Here is a 15,389-nt window from a genome sequence, read left to right as displayed (position 1 = left end):
CAGAAGTTAAAAAAAACGCCGCCTTGGAGTCGGCTCCACCTCGTGTCATAACTTGTAAAGTCGTCAACAGAATGCGAATTTGGTTTGCATTTCAAAATAACGCAAAATCGCATTAGCTCCATGCCTTTTCTCTTCATAGTAATGACTTATACATCTTAATCAGCAATCTACACTAGGCTATCACCCGCAATGTACAATCTTGGTGTTGATGTCTCTTTGTTAGTGGGATGAATGCCCACCGTTCCCATGCAATCGCCTAAAATATCGTTGATGTCGTCCGCGATATAATTCCGGTTAGTGCCCGCTGAATCGCGGAAAACAAATCTCGCAGCTTCTCATTTCCATCTTACAGATGCTCGGCCAGAATTTTGTTCATCAGCAGCGCTACTATTTTTGAGCTCATATAGAGCGTTCTTAATCTAGCGTTCCAGAAACGCCGTCTTCAATTCAATATTGTTTTAATATACCTTAATTGACACTTATCCCATCATTGCATCATGGCGCGTCTTTCCAGCATATTTTAGCATTATTCCATCTCTAACCAATTGGAATCAGTTTTGTTCTTCAAAGCTTTATCTGTTTTTCTATTTGTTTTCCAAGATAGTTCTGTTCTCTAGTTGAAACAACTATGAAATAAGAGCGTTTCACTCATTGGCTTTCATTGATTTCGTGAGAATATAAATAAATTGACATTGAAACAGTTTTTTATAATAACTATGTAAAGTTGTTTTACATAACAAATTTATGTTAGCATATTGTTTCAGTTCAGAATCTTTGATTAGTCCAGACTCCAGACTAGTCAATGATGATTGCATTAAAACTCATCATGTCCCATTATCTTCCTCCATTTTCAATTTCTGAAGGTTTTTCTGAAACCGTGTATAGAAACGCCATGCAACATATTTCCATTACAGTGATTACAAATGAACAAATTTATTATACTCACCCTGAATGATACTCGCTCTTCATCGTCGCTGATCTTCGGTCTCATCGGTGGTTCCTTAGTCATGCAGACGAACCTGGCCAACCCGTACGTCGGTCATCTGTTGTGCGAAAACTTGGGCGATCTTCTAATTTGCTGGGACGGTGGTCGGCATCGAAGAGTAATTCTGCGAATTCGTGGAGGTTCCGGCGGCAGCTTGGTCAAATTGTTCAACACCAACTGGGCAACAACCAACTAAGATTGTCGTTCAAGAACGTTCGTTCAGGACATTGGATCGGGCCTTCTGTTCGTTCAATTCCGTCGACGATTTCCATTTGACGGTTCCGAAGACACTGCAGCGGCAGCAGCAGCCGATCGCTCCTTCTCACGACGCATATGTTCGCCAATTTCGCTTTCTTTGCTGCCAACCGAGAAGACATTGAGCTGTCTCGCGCTCGCTTGGCTCGACGCTGCTGTTCGCGTTTATCAAGCTTCGAATTGCTCGACCGATTTCACCTGTTTGAGGCGCCGAGATCCTGCAGAATTTGAACGATGGTGGTTTGATGTTCAGCAAGCCGGGTGTTTCAGCAGGTTCAAGAACTCCATTTTCAATTTCTTCCGCAAAGAGCTCACCTGAGAATTCGACAGTGTTGGTGGCAAGTTTGAGTGTATCTGATAGAGCTTCCACTACTTGATTCATCATGGACGGACGCATCTTGGTATGATACAGAGCGTACCCACAAGCGATAAGATTCACAAGAGAAATATAAGAAGCGGCATGAAACTGAATCAGCAACTCAAAATGTGGCCAGCTTCTCTTCCAGTTTTCGCCTTCGAGCAATTTTCAACGTCAACGGAATATTCTCCAGGGAGAAATCGTTCTCCTTTCATGCTGCTTCTATCTGGGTACGTCTGCAGAATGACCATCCTTCAAGGAACTTAATTGCATTCGTCCGAATGCCGTCATTATCGTTATCAATCATATCCAAAATCGAGGCCTTGATCAGACACAACGTGTTCCAGGCTTGCTCAACTTCCTCCGTATATCCGACAGAGAGCAGATCCATTGTAAGGCCTGTTTGTAGATCGCACCACATCCTTGAATCACTCTTTTGGTCACACTCGAGCCGTGTCCCTGCAGAGCGAACAATATGTGAACCACTTTAGGGAGCAAGCTATGTTGATTTGCAAACTTCTTCGATGAATCCGGCAACCGACTTTCGCACCTCCTGGTTGAGTCATGTGCAAATGCCAGTATATTATCCAAAAACTCTAACAGCAGCTCGGCATCCGAGTGAATTATCAGTCCTGGACTTTGGCAATGATTTCACTTCTGGGTGGTGTTCGTCAAGGATCTGTTCAAAGCTTCGATGATCTAAAAGAAAGTAAGGTTATGTTGATGTTGAAAATCAAACCAGAACAGCTAATTTAAACTAATAATAATTTCATTTAAACAAGTGCAAACCTTCTACGGGCAGATGCAATCTTTTCGTCCATGAAAAGCGAAGCCGTTTCTTGTGAAACTAGAGCACGGAAAAATCCATTTCAACTGTTTGCTTTGAAATCTCCCGCGGTAATAAATGTTTTCACGGAAATCTCCGACCTATAACTTGTTTGAAATAGAAACTGCACGGTCTGGTAGTCCACCAAATATATTTTATGGCCTAAGTTTCATTTTAAGAGTTACTGCTGAGAATTTTCGAACAAAATTTCCAAAAAAATGTAAAACTCGTACTCAAGCCGACACTGCAGAATTTTTGACAATCAAGAATCAAAACAAATCGAATGAAGGCGCCCGCGTCACAACTAGAGCGTTACGTTTTTACGGGCGTTACAGGGTGGGCATAAACGCAGTGTGTCCATCTATCCATTATTAACGCATTTGCAAAAAGTGCACTGAAAATAATGAATGTCGATTAAAGAATTCTTACACACACTCAACCGATTATACGCACATTTCACCTGAAAATTCAGGTATTTCAAAAACTCCAAACAGATACGAAACACGTGATGAAGTACACACCGGTATGAGGTTGAATCATACCAAAACATCAGGTAAAAGTTACGTGATTTTAGTAAGTTTTACTGGCGACCGGTAAGAAAATTATGATGTTTTCAAATATTCTTGATGGCGGCATCAGGAAAATAATTGATGAACAATATAATAGTACAATTAGCGCAGCTCCCAAAATATTACCTCTAGGTAAGTTTTTATTAATTATAAAAATGAAAAATTAAAATTGTGATGATTAATTGCAGCCCAAAAGAAAACGAGATTTCAACTTCGAGGTTAAACTTTGATAGGAAATCTTCCTAAAAGCGCTTGCCGACTGGAAACCAAGAGGATATTCTAAACTTGGGACATCCTGATGAAGGTGTAACGTAAGTATGTGCAGGCTTCATCACAAATAGTTGATAAATTATTTATTTTGTTCCCGTATTTTTAGAAATCGGATAAGTATGAAAACAATTGAGGAGAGGACATTGCTGTTTGTGCAAGTAGAATAGAATGCTTGTGAAACGTTATGTACAATAATTTAAAGGAATAAACCTTTTAAAATGTTACCTTTCTGTTTTATTACAAAATTATCTATAATCCGGGTAAAATACTTTGAAATAAATTAAATAAATTTCTAGATTTCACCGAAAAATCCAGTGAAGTTCAAATGCAAATCAGGTAAATGTACGTGAATTTATTTTTGCTGTCATGGGAATGTTTTGGTAAAGGCTACGTGAAAATCAGGTAAATTCCACTGCGTCCAGTAAAGTGACATTGAGTTTCAGATTCACGTAGAATTCACCTGAAAAGTAAGGTGAAAATATCTACGTGTCTTTTCAGGTAAATGCTACATGAAAATTATTTGCAGTGCATGGATGTCAATGTAGGTCCACTGTTTGATTCAAAAGTATATCTTTCCAGATTAAACGTTCCACCTTCGAATTTAAGAGTTAAAACACTTAAGAACTCAATCAGTCACTGCTGACATCAAGTGTGGTGTTTGTTTCATTAAAGTGGAATACACATGGTCTCGCCCCAAGTCTCGCCCTACTAGTCAGAACAGTGACTTTGAAGTGTAAAACACTTTGATTAAATCGTTTTGGATTTGTGGTATCTCAATATTTATTATATATACACCATGTCTTTAGATAACTACACTATATTCTTTATTGATCTCCACAACACACCATCGCCCTTACACGTCAACTTCCAACTCCCACACTAGAACTACACTGTTAACAGAATGCCACATCCTCCCTGGCAGAAATAATATTGTACTTGGTAAAATGATGTACTTGAAATATTGAATCGAAAGACTGTTATTCGTTTCATATAAACTCAGTTATCAGCTTTCACGCTGGTAATGGCGGCTTGTCGTTAGAAAATCAATCGGTCACTGTACTTTGACACTAGCTGGAAAACTCACTGGCGAAAGGCCTTTTTCCCTTCCTCACCCAGGAACGCAAGTGAGCTTTCCTCCAGCTAGTGTCAAACAGACAGTGACCGATTGATGTTACGCACCGACAAGTCGCCATTACTAAGCGTAAAGCTGATGATGGTGTGACCTATACGTAATTAGGGGCCATCCAGAAACCACGTTATTTTTGAAGATTTCCAACACCTGTTTCCGCCCCTACGTAGAGGTGGCTGACCCAGCCCTACCGATACCGAATTCTGTTGCTATCGGCCTCTGGTGACAACGACGATGGAGCTCGTTGTTTGAGATCAGAGAGTCACCAGGCCGAATTAATACCGCAGGCATCGTTAATGAACACCTGCAGCCGTTGAGTGCTCTCCATTGATACATACCATGTTTCGCTGGCATATAACAGCAAAGATTTCACGTTAGAGTTGAAAATTCGTATTTTGCGTCACTTATCCGCCTGTTTTCCAGATATTTCTTAAACTCGCAAAGGTAGCCCTTGCTTCTTGATCCGTGTCGATCTTGGTACCGCCGTCTGACGCCATTTGGCTACCAAGATATTGGAAGCTTCAACATTCTCACGGTTGCCCGGCTACTGTAAAGCTGGAAGGAGTCACTGTGTTTACATCCAACGAATTGGTTTTGTTGACGTTGATGACTAAACCTGCGAAGAGGGGCGCTCGGCAAGGTCGTTGAGCATACTCGCATATCAGAGCGCCGTTGCGCGAGAGTGCAACGTCATCAGCCAACTCGAAGCCGTTTAGATACTTCATGGTTATAGGCCAAAACAGCCCGCGGTTTGGTTCACGGTCAATCCAGTCAATCGCATCTACCAGAATCTCGTCGATTACGATGAGGAACAGTAACGGTGATAGCATACTCGCCTACACCAGCTACGTCCCGGATAGTCGGACAAGACCCCATTGTGCAGCACTCTACACGAGAAGGCTCGTACTGTGCCTCGATGAGGCCGATGATTTTCTCAGGAGCCCCTTGCCTGAGGGCGCCCCACATATTCTCGTGATTGAGACGGTCGAAAGCTTTTTCGTAGTCAGAATATCAAGTAAAGGGACTCTTGGAATTGCTGACCTGCTCCAGAATGATGCGGAGCGTGACAATATGGTCCACACAGGATCTTCCGGCACGGAATCCGGCTTGCTGCCGGAGAGTCGATCGATCTTCTCCTGAATCCGCAGGATAATTTTGCACAGAACTTGAGAACGGTACACAGCAACATAGCCTCGCCAGTTATCGCATACAGTCAGGTCACTTTTGGGCACCTTCACTAAGATACTTGCATCCAGTCGACCGGGAAAGTTGCGGTGTCCCAGATATTACGAAAAACGATGCAGTAGTTGAGCGGATGTCATGGGGTCAGCTTTGAGCATCTCGGCTGATATGCGGTCGACCATTCAATTTCATGCTGTTTGATTGTTCAATTTCATCCAAGGCTGTTTGAATCTCTAGCAGTGATGCAGCTTCGGTATTGACGCGTGTTATAGTCGGATCCTAAAGCGTCGTGAGATATCGTAGAAGAGTGAGATTTTCAGTGAGAGATGCAAATAAAACCTCCTACTGTTTTTTCTTTTGAGTAGCATTCCTGTAGAAATTCCAGTTTTGCTTTCAGAATCATCAAATTAGTTTACATTCCAATATTAACAGGTATTAACAGGTTTCAGTATAAATTAGAAAAAAAATCCAGCTTACTTTTTTACAGAATCTCAAAGATTTTTTTCAAAATCCTGGGCAACATTAATGAATCTTCAAAGAAATCTTCTAAATTTCCAATGGAACTTCGTTTTCCAAAAGAAATTCTTAGACACTTTCAGCAGTTTTTTGAATGTCCAAAACAAATTATTCGAATATCAAAATATTTCCGATGGAAATTCTAAGATTTTCCAGTAGAAAATCGAAAACAGTTCATCTGAAACACCAATAATGAATTTCCGAGGAAATTCCGATGTTTTACGAGTGAAAAACGAAAAATTGTACTTTGAAGGAATTCCTTAAAATCAAATCAAAATTTTAAAGATTTTCTGATGTGAAAATATTCTAAATTTCTAAATCAGTTCCTGTGCATCTTTGCATGGTAAAGACTTAAAGTAATGTTTAGCTGAACCAACAAAGAAATCAAAATGATTCCGAATAGAAACTACAATAGAGTTACATTAGAATATCATAAAATTACAATATTTGATGAACATTCAATTATATTGTTCTTCTATTGTACCAATTAAATTGCCTTATTGTTGTTCCAATAAACGTGCAAGCAACATGCAACTGAACGAAGTACATCAGTCGGCATCGTAGCGCTGCAGGAGGTTTGTTGGAAGGGATCAATGGTGTGAACGTTTAGAGATAATCATACCATCTACCAGAGCTGCGGCAACACACACGAGCTGGGAACAGCTTTCATAGTTAAGGGCAATATGCAAAGGCGCGTGATCGGGTGGTGGCCGATCAACGACAGAATGTGCAGGTTGAGGATCAAAGGCCTGTTCCTCAACTTCAGCATAATCAACGTCCATAGCCCCACACTCCGGAAGCACTGATGATGATAAGGACGCATTCTACGCGCAGCTGGAACGTGAGTACGACAGCTGCCCAAGCCACGACGTCAAAATCATCATAGGAGATTTGAACGCTCAGGTTGGCCAAGAGGAGGAGTTTAGACCGACTATTGGGAAGTTCAGCGCTCACCAGCTGACGAACGAAAACGGTCTACGACTAATTGATTTCGCCGCCTCCAAGAATATGGCCATTCGCGGCACCTGCATTTCCAACACAGCCTCCCGTATCGGTACACCTGGAGATCGCCACTGCAGACAGAATCACAAATCGACCACGTTCTGATTGATGGACGGCACTTCTCCGACATTATCGACGTCAGGACATATCGTGGCGCTAACATCGAGTCTGACCACTATCTGGTGATGGTTAAACTGCGCCCAAAACTATCCGTCATCAACAATGTTCGGTACCGACGACCGCCGCGGTACGACCTAGAGCGACTGAAGCAACCTGATGTCGCCACTGCATACGCGCAGCATCTCGAGGCAGCGTTGCCGGAAGAGGTGAGCTCGATGGGGCCCCTCTTGAGGACTGCTGGAATACAGTCAAAGCAGCCAATGACTACGCAGCGGAGATCAACGTCGGGTATGTGAGAAGAATTCGATGGAACGATTGGTTCGACGAAGAGTGCAGGCAGATTATGGAGGAGAAGGACGCAGCGCGGGCGGCCTCGCTGCAGCAAGGTGAGTAACAGTGGCAGAACGTGGAAAGTTATAGACAAAAGCGGAGACAGCAGACCCGACTTTATCAGGAAAAGAAAGGCCGCCTGGAAGAAGCGGAGTGCGAGGAGATGCAACAGCTGTGCCGTTCTCAAGAAACACGCAAGTTCTATCAGAAGCTCAACGCATCCCGCAAAGGCTTCGTGCCGCGAGCCGAAATGTGCCGGGATAAGGATGGGAGCATCTTGACGGACGAACGTGTGGTGATCGAAAGGTGGAAGCAGCACTACGAGGAACATCTGAATGGCGCTGAGAGTACAGGCAGTGAAAGTTTAGGCAGCGGAGGAGATGACTACGTCAGTTCAGCGGACGATGGAAGCCAACCAGCCCTCACATTGAGGGAAGTTAAGGATGCAATCCAACAGCTAAAGACCAATAAAACAGCTGGTAAGGATGGTATCGGAGCTGAAGCTCATCAAGATGGGCCGGAAAAGCTGGCCCTTGCCTGCACAAACTGATAGTCAGAATCTGGGAAACCGAACAGCTACCGGAGGAGTGGAAGGAAGGGGTTATATGTCCCATCTACAAGAAAGGCGACAAACTGGAGTGTGAGAACTTTCGAGCGATCACCATCCTTAATGCCGCCTACAAAGTGATATCCCAGATCATCTTCCGTCGTCTGTCACCATTAGTGAACGAGTTCGTGGGAAGTTATCAAGCCGGCTTCGTTGACGCCTGCTCGACAACGGACCAGATTTTTACTGTACGGCAAATCCTTCAAAAATGCCGTGAATACCAGGTCCCAACGCACCATCTGTTCGTTGATTTCAAGGCGGCATACGACAGTATAGACCGCGTAGAGCTATGGAAAATTATGGACGAGAACAGCTTCCCTGGGAAGCTTACCAGACTGATCAAAGCAACGGTGGATGGTGTGCAAAACTGTGTGAAGATTTCGGGCGAACACTCCAGTTCGTTCGAATCGCGCCGGGGACTAAGACAAGGTAATGGACTTTCGTGCCTGTTGTTCAACATTGCACTAGAAGGTGTCATGCGGAGAGCCGGGTGTAACAGCCGGGGTACGATTTTTAACAGATCCAGTCAATTTATTTGCTTCGCGGATGACATGGAGGATATGGATATGCAGGATTGTCGGCCGAACATTTGCAAAGGTGGCAGAACTGTACACCCGCCTGAAACGTGAAGCAACAAAAGTTGGACTGGTGGTGAATGCGTCAAAGACAAAGTACATGCTTGTGGGCGGAACCGGGAGCGACAGGGCCCGCCTGGGAAGCAGTGTAACGACGGGGATACCTTCTAGGTGGTCGAGGAATTCGTCTACATCGGATCCTTGCTAATGGCTGACAACAACGTTAGTCGTGAAATACGTAGGCGCGTCATCTGTGGAAGTCGGGCCTACTACGGGCTCCAGAAGAAACTGCAGTCCAAAGAGATTCGCCACCGCACCAAATGTGTCATGTACAAGACGCTTATAAGACCGGTTGTCCTCTACGGACATGAAACATGGACAATGCTCGAGGAGAACTTGCAAGCACTCAGGTATTCGAGAGACGGGTGCTTAGGACCATCTTTGGCGGTGTGCAAGAAGACGGTGTGTGGCGGCGAAGAATGAACCATGAGCTCGCCCAACTCTACGGCGAACCCAGTATAGCTAAAGGTAGCTAAAGCCGGAAGGGTACGATGGGCAGGACATGTTGCAAGAATGCCGGACAGCAACCCTGCAAAGGTGGTGTTCGCTTCCGATCCGGTAGGTACGAGACGACGTGGAGCGCAGCGAGCGAGATGGGCAGACCAGGTGCAAAACGACTTGGCAAGCGTGGGGCGTATCCGAGGATGGAGAGATGCGGCCTCGAACAGTGCATTGTGGCGTCAAATTGTTGATTCAGTGTTATCTGTTTAGATGTTAACTAAATAAATGAAATGAGGTATTTCAATTTGGATTTTTTTTCTTACGTCTATGTAATTTGGCAACGTTTTAAGCGTTGGCACTTATCTAAAGATATGCAGGATACGAGAATCTTTATCGAGGAATTTCACTACAGTACTATCCCATTTAATTCCACCACTTGAATGTACCTTTGACACATACGTACATCAACAATGAGGCCTTTTTCAGTATCTTGTACTTGACTCGACTTGTCAAATTATACGAATGAAAAAAAATGAGCAAATTAGACAAATAAAATAATTAGATAAGATAAATAAAGCGGATTGTGGATTAAAAAACAAACTAAACTAATTATTCAAATTGGACAATTTGAAAAATAGCATTATCTTCTTTGCAGAAATCGTGAAAAAATCGCATTAAACAACGGTCAAGATATTTACAACAATCACTGGAACAAAGGAGTGTTACCCGCTTGACCAAAAGCTTTCTCCTTACAATGGCGGACAACGAACCCTCACTCCACAGCGCACATAAATTTATAGACGACTGGTGTTACTAACCGATTGGCCACGACGCCCACAAATTGCAAGGCAAACTAGATAAAATCTACATACATAAAAATTAGTTTCTGTCTGTCTGACCCTTATGGACTCGGAAACTACTTAACCGATCAGTGTGAAAATTTGTATGCAGAGGTTTTTCAGGGCCGAGGAAGGGTCATAAGATGGTTCGAGACCCCTCCATCTTTGGAAAAGGGGCTCCCATACAAATCATACATCAATTTCTTCATAACTCGAGAACTAATCAGAAAATAAATCAATTTTAGGCGAAACGAAGTTCGTTGGGTCTGCTAGTAATCAAATAAAATAAATTGGGAAAAAATCCAGCAGCTGAATCTAAATTGCGCGCACAGGCATGCGACTGCCAATCCGAAGATGGAGAGTTCGATTCTCGGTCCGGTATAATACGTTTTCGAGTTGGACACTTTCTTAACATCCTGGGAATAGTGTATCCATAGTACTTGCCACACAAAATACATACTCATGCAATGATGGACATAGCAAATTCTATAATTAATAACTAAGGAAATGATAATAGAATACCTACTAAAGTTGAACATCAGGGAAAAAAGAAGAAGCTGATGAATTTAATTATTTCAAAAGAAAAGGCAAATTCAGAAGGTTCCTTCGTGTTTATTTCCTGTCAACCTGCCAACGAAGGATGGGCAATGGGGTATGGGGCACAATTCGAACTTATTGCTCACTAGATTTGAAAGGAATTGAGTTAAAGTTCTCAATGCGAGAGAGTGATAGCTCGGTCAAATAGACTAATTATCTTTAACCTAAGGCTTTCCGTACTGTGCTCTAGTGTAGAGTATAATGGAGTCAACAATGTTTCTCTGGTGTCCATTCCACTCCAACTGCTTTCCCAAGTCTACCCTGGACAGAAACAGTGCCTCCATGAGTTCTTTCAAAAATTCTTTTAGGAATTCTTTATCAACTATTCCGGAAATTTCTTTAGACTTTCGGAGACTTTTTTCCCTTCGGAATTTCCTTTGGACAAACTTTTGAGAATTTTTTCAAAAAATCTTTTTGAAACTCTTTTTCCGAAAAAAAAAATCAAAAAGAATAACTAAATGTATTTCGGGAAGAATTTTCTAATGATTTCTTGAAGGAATTTCCGAAGAGCAACCTGGATATTGTTGAAGGAATTAAAAAAATGCACAAAATAATTTTCAATTAAGTTTCCAAACAAATCCCTATTGGAACTTTCATACAAATTTCTAAATTTCTACAGGAATTTCTTCGAAAATTACATCAGAAACTCCTGCAAAAATTCCTTTAGGCACTTTTGAAGGAATTTCGCAGGGAATTTCCTTCAAAAGTTCCGGACAGTAGTAAAGCAAAACTCTGTTTTGAATCTGGAATTAAGCCATGATGCCAAAAATACCTGAAAATATTGATACTGCAGTCAGTCACAGTCAGTTATCATCAAATTTCTTATCAAGAATATCTTTAGAATTTAATTGGAGTTTCTTGGGAAATTTCTCCAGAAATTTCTTAAAGTATTCATCCAGATGATGCTTCATGAATTTATCAAAAAGCTCGAAAAACCTCCAGATAGTTTGCAGTAGCCATCGGAAAAGTAAGTACAGTGATGCTTGTGTTATGATAAATAACACGATCAGAGGAATAAATATCTATTCGATATTCGGTGGATCGTGAGCTAGTATTGCGCTTTACCCCGGTCAAGATAATTGCGATACTCTACAGTTTACAGTAGCCATAGAGAAAGCCATCTGAAGTAATTTAGTTACACTGTATGAAACAGCTCGTATTTTGATTTGTCCCTTACCAAGGCTTACCAAGAATTCCATTAGAATTCCTTCCCAAATATTATACTATTCCCTTCCAGTGCGCTAATGGAGATGCAGAGCATTCCTTGGTCTTCTGTAGCAATGAGTGTCGAACTCATATTCCTCACCTAATCCTAATTGACTGCGAGGACGTGGACGGCATCATTATTGGTTCTCAATTTAAAAAACTCCAAAGCATGTTAAGGAAGAATAGCTTTCTAATCCCAAGAAAACTAGTTATTTGGTGAGCTGTGCATATTTGTTGTTTCTCGGCCAATCACGACTAGTAACTAGGATGTGTACAGTCAATCAAGCTAAGCTAAGTTCGCTCGAAAAACATCGCTTTAAATATTTTTTTCGTAAAAAATGACCCTGGGAATTAATTCGGTTAGTCATCCAGAAATTCTTTCAGGCATACCTCAAAAAAAATCCTTCAGGAATACCATCGTAAATTATTCTGAGTAATCCATCGGAAATTATCCAGTGATTAATTACAAAAATCCATAGCAGAGCATAGCATATGCAATCGTACACATCATGGGTGGCTATACAAAGCAGTACCGTCTAGGTCCTCCGTGTTTCCGGAGCTTGTCGGCTTGTTAATTCACTGCGTACCTTCTGCTTCCCTTGGATGTTGTCTCCTCGTTCTACACCGTTGAATCGTGACCGCCTTGCGTATTTTGTTGATTCTCCGTGTATAATCTGTAGTTGACAGCCTTTGCTGTTTACATAGCTTATTAGTACTGCACTAGTCGGGTTTAATGTCCTTGACGTGGTACTGACCACGCTTGCCATTTCGTACGTCCTCCAGCATGTATAGGTTGCTTCCAATAATCTTGACCACTGTAGCTGGAAAGAACTTGGAATCGAGCTTGCGATTAATGTGATCCACCTTGGATGACTGCGTGAAGGTTCTTCGCCAGACGAGATCGCCGACCTTGAACTTGATGTTCCATGTCCTCAGGTTGTAACGCTGCTTGGTTTTCTCGTGGTTGTTCTTGATGCGTTGGATGATGAATTCTTGGATTCGACGAATTGCCGAGAGTCGGACGTCTTGTGCAACCTTGTGATCATCCGTTGTGTTTAGCTCCTGCTGAGTGTAAAGATCGGTGTGCAGTATCAGGTCCCTGCCGAAGTTGGCGTAATGCAGGCTGACTCCGGTGGCTTCGTGCTTTGCTCCGTTTATAGCTGCGACGATCGCTGGCAGGTTCTCGTCCCACCCCGGTGGTCTCCATCAGGAGAGCACGTATGCGTGATCAGTACCCGGTTCACTCTTTCGGCATTGTTCACCATCGGACAGTAGAACGCAGTCTTCATGTGAATGATGTTGTGCTTGGAGATCAAAGCTTTGAAAGCTGCCGAAAGAAACTGCTTTCAGTTGTCAGAGAGGATGATCCGTAGTCTCGAGTACCTTAGGAAGACGTGTTTTTCCAGAAATTCTACCATTTTTAGCGAATCTGCCAACCTCATTGGATAAACGATGACGTATTTTGTTACCCAGTCCACTACGACGAGCATCACCGTGTTCCCGTCGCGCGAGCGAGTGAACGGACCGACGAAGACAAAGGACACTAGCTCCCACGGCACGCGCGCGGGCTTGAGATTCCCCATGTTTAGCATCATCGCTTTATTTGGGGCTTTGCTTGCTTTACAAGTTCCACAGCTTCTGACATATCGCGCTACGTCTTCAATCATCTTCGGGCAGTAAAAGTGGTTTTTGATTTTCTGCCATGTTTTTTTGGAAACTTAGATGCGCTCCTGATGTTGAATCGTGGAACTTGTCCAGCGAAACTTCGCTTTTGTCTTTGTTAGCTCCGTGAGAGGAACTGCGAATCTCGAGAAGTTCGCTAAGAATCTGCGATACCAGTTCGACATGCCCAGAAACCGTTGCACCTCCTTCCTGCACTGTGGAACTGGAAACCGAACTATGCACTCAATCTTCTCCTGGTCGACATTCCATCCACTCTGATTGAGCACGTACCCCAGGTAATTCATCTCCTCCAAACAAAACTTCGATTTTTCGGCGGAAATAGTCCCGAATCTTTCAATCGTTGACGACCTTCTCTAGCATCTTGATGTGTTCATCGAAAGTACGGGAACAGATGATGATGTCATCTAGGTAATGAAACACATGGGGCTCTAAGTCGACGAACAAGTGGGTCATGAGACGCGCCAGGTTTGTCTCGCCATGCACAGACCAAACGGCACGACTTTAAACTCGAAGTGACCTCTCTGTGGCACCGTAAACGCTGTGACTGGACGAGAACTAGCTTCGAGCGGTAGCTGCCAGAAGGCATCTTTCAGGTCGATCGCTGAGATGTATGTGCAACCACTGAGATTGTTCATGATCGCGAATATCTGCACACTCAGTTTTATTTCTGCAGCTCAACAAAAATCCGCACGGCGGCACACCAGCAAAATAAAAACTGATATTCCAGCAAAAAACACGTTTGTTAGCTTATTTTCGGCAAAATATTTGCTGATTTTCAGCAATTTTGACAGAAATCTCGGCAAAAAACATGTTTGCTGGGGCACGGCTGTGCAAATCTCAGTAAAAGTTCAACATTTTGCTGAGATTTCGGTAAAAAAAATAAGTGTGTGAGGTATTGGATACCCTTCGTTTACCATCACTGAGTTGAGGTGATGCGCGTCTAGGCATACTCGATATTGACCAGTTTTCTTTTTAACGGCTACTAACGGATTATTCCACGGCGAGAATAGTGCCTCTTCAATCACGTCGAGTTCCAGCATACGGTCGATCTCCTTGTTCACTTCATCCAGCACGTACTTTGACATCGGGTAGTAGCGTTGTTTTCGTGGTTTTGCGTCTCCTATGTCGATGCGGTGGGTATAGCGATCCATTCTGCCCAGCTTTCCGGGTTCTGCTTTTCGGGAATTTACTTATTGCTTCCTGGAGTCGAATGTGCTCTTCCGTGCATAACTCCTTTGTCGCTTCCTGTTTTGACTTCTCTTCTTTCTCCGCTTGCAGAGCCATGGTACAACAACTAGGCTTGATGCCGAAAGTGTTCCAGAAGTTCAGAAAATCACACACGTCAGCAAAGTTGGGAGTAGCAACATGGTGACGACTTCGTTCTTGTTGTTATAGGCTACCGGTAGCCGAGAGTAGGACTGTATCCTGTGCTCGGTGCCGTCTGCTGTCCGTATTCCTCCTTCAAGTGCTGTTTTCTGTAGTCCTAACTCCTGTGCTAACCTCGATGTGATCGCCTCCTAGGATGGAGAAGTTGGCGCCACTATCGAGTAACCCTGTAATCTACCTGCCAAGAACTTCTACTACTGCGTGAGGGCGATTGTCATTGTCGAAGTTGATGATCAGTAAACTGATCTCGAGTGTGTCTGGTATTGTTGAGGGACCGTTGCCTTGATGCGAGATCTCTGCTCCCTCGGTTATTGGTTCCCCGCTATCGTGTTTCCCGAACGTTGATGGTACGTCGGACAACTTCGTAGAGAGAATCCCTTCCAATTTGAAAAGTTTATGCGGCATCAGCATTGTTGCGCATTCGAGGTTGCCAGTTGATTTGTTTGTTCAGGG

General features: G+C 43.1%; 1 pseudogene; it reads right to left on the bottom strand.

The window, feature by feature from the left end:
- LOC134204126 (symplekin-like) overlaps nt 1–14,701 on the bottom strand; it is a 54,367-nt pseudogene extending 39,666 nt beyond the window's left edge.
- Between the last annotated feature and the right edge of the window lie 688 nt (nt 14,702–15,389).

Source organism: Armigeres subalbatus, unplaced genomic scaffold (assembly GCF_024139115.2).
Source record: "Armigeres subalbatus isolate Guangzhou_Male unplaced genomic scaffold, GZ_Asu_2 Contig41, whole genome shotgun sequence".
Taxonomy (NCBI): Eukaryota; Metazoa; Arthropoda; class Insecta; order Diptera; family Culicidae; genus Armigeres; species Armigeres subalbatus.
Note: the sequence above shows the minus strand (reverse complement) of the source record. Positions and strands in the feature narration are given on the sequence as shown.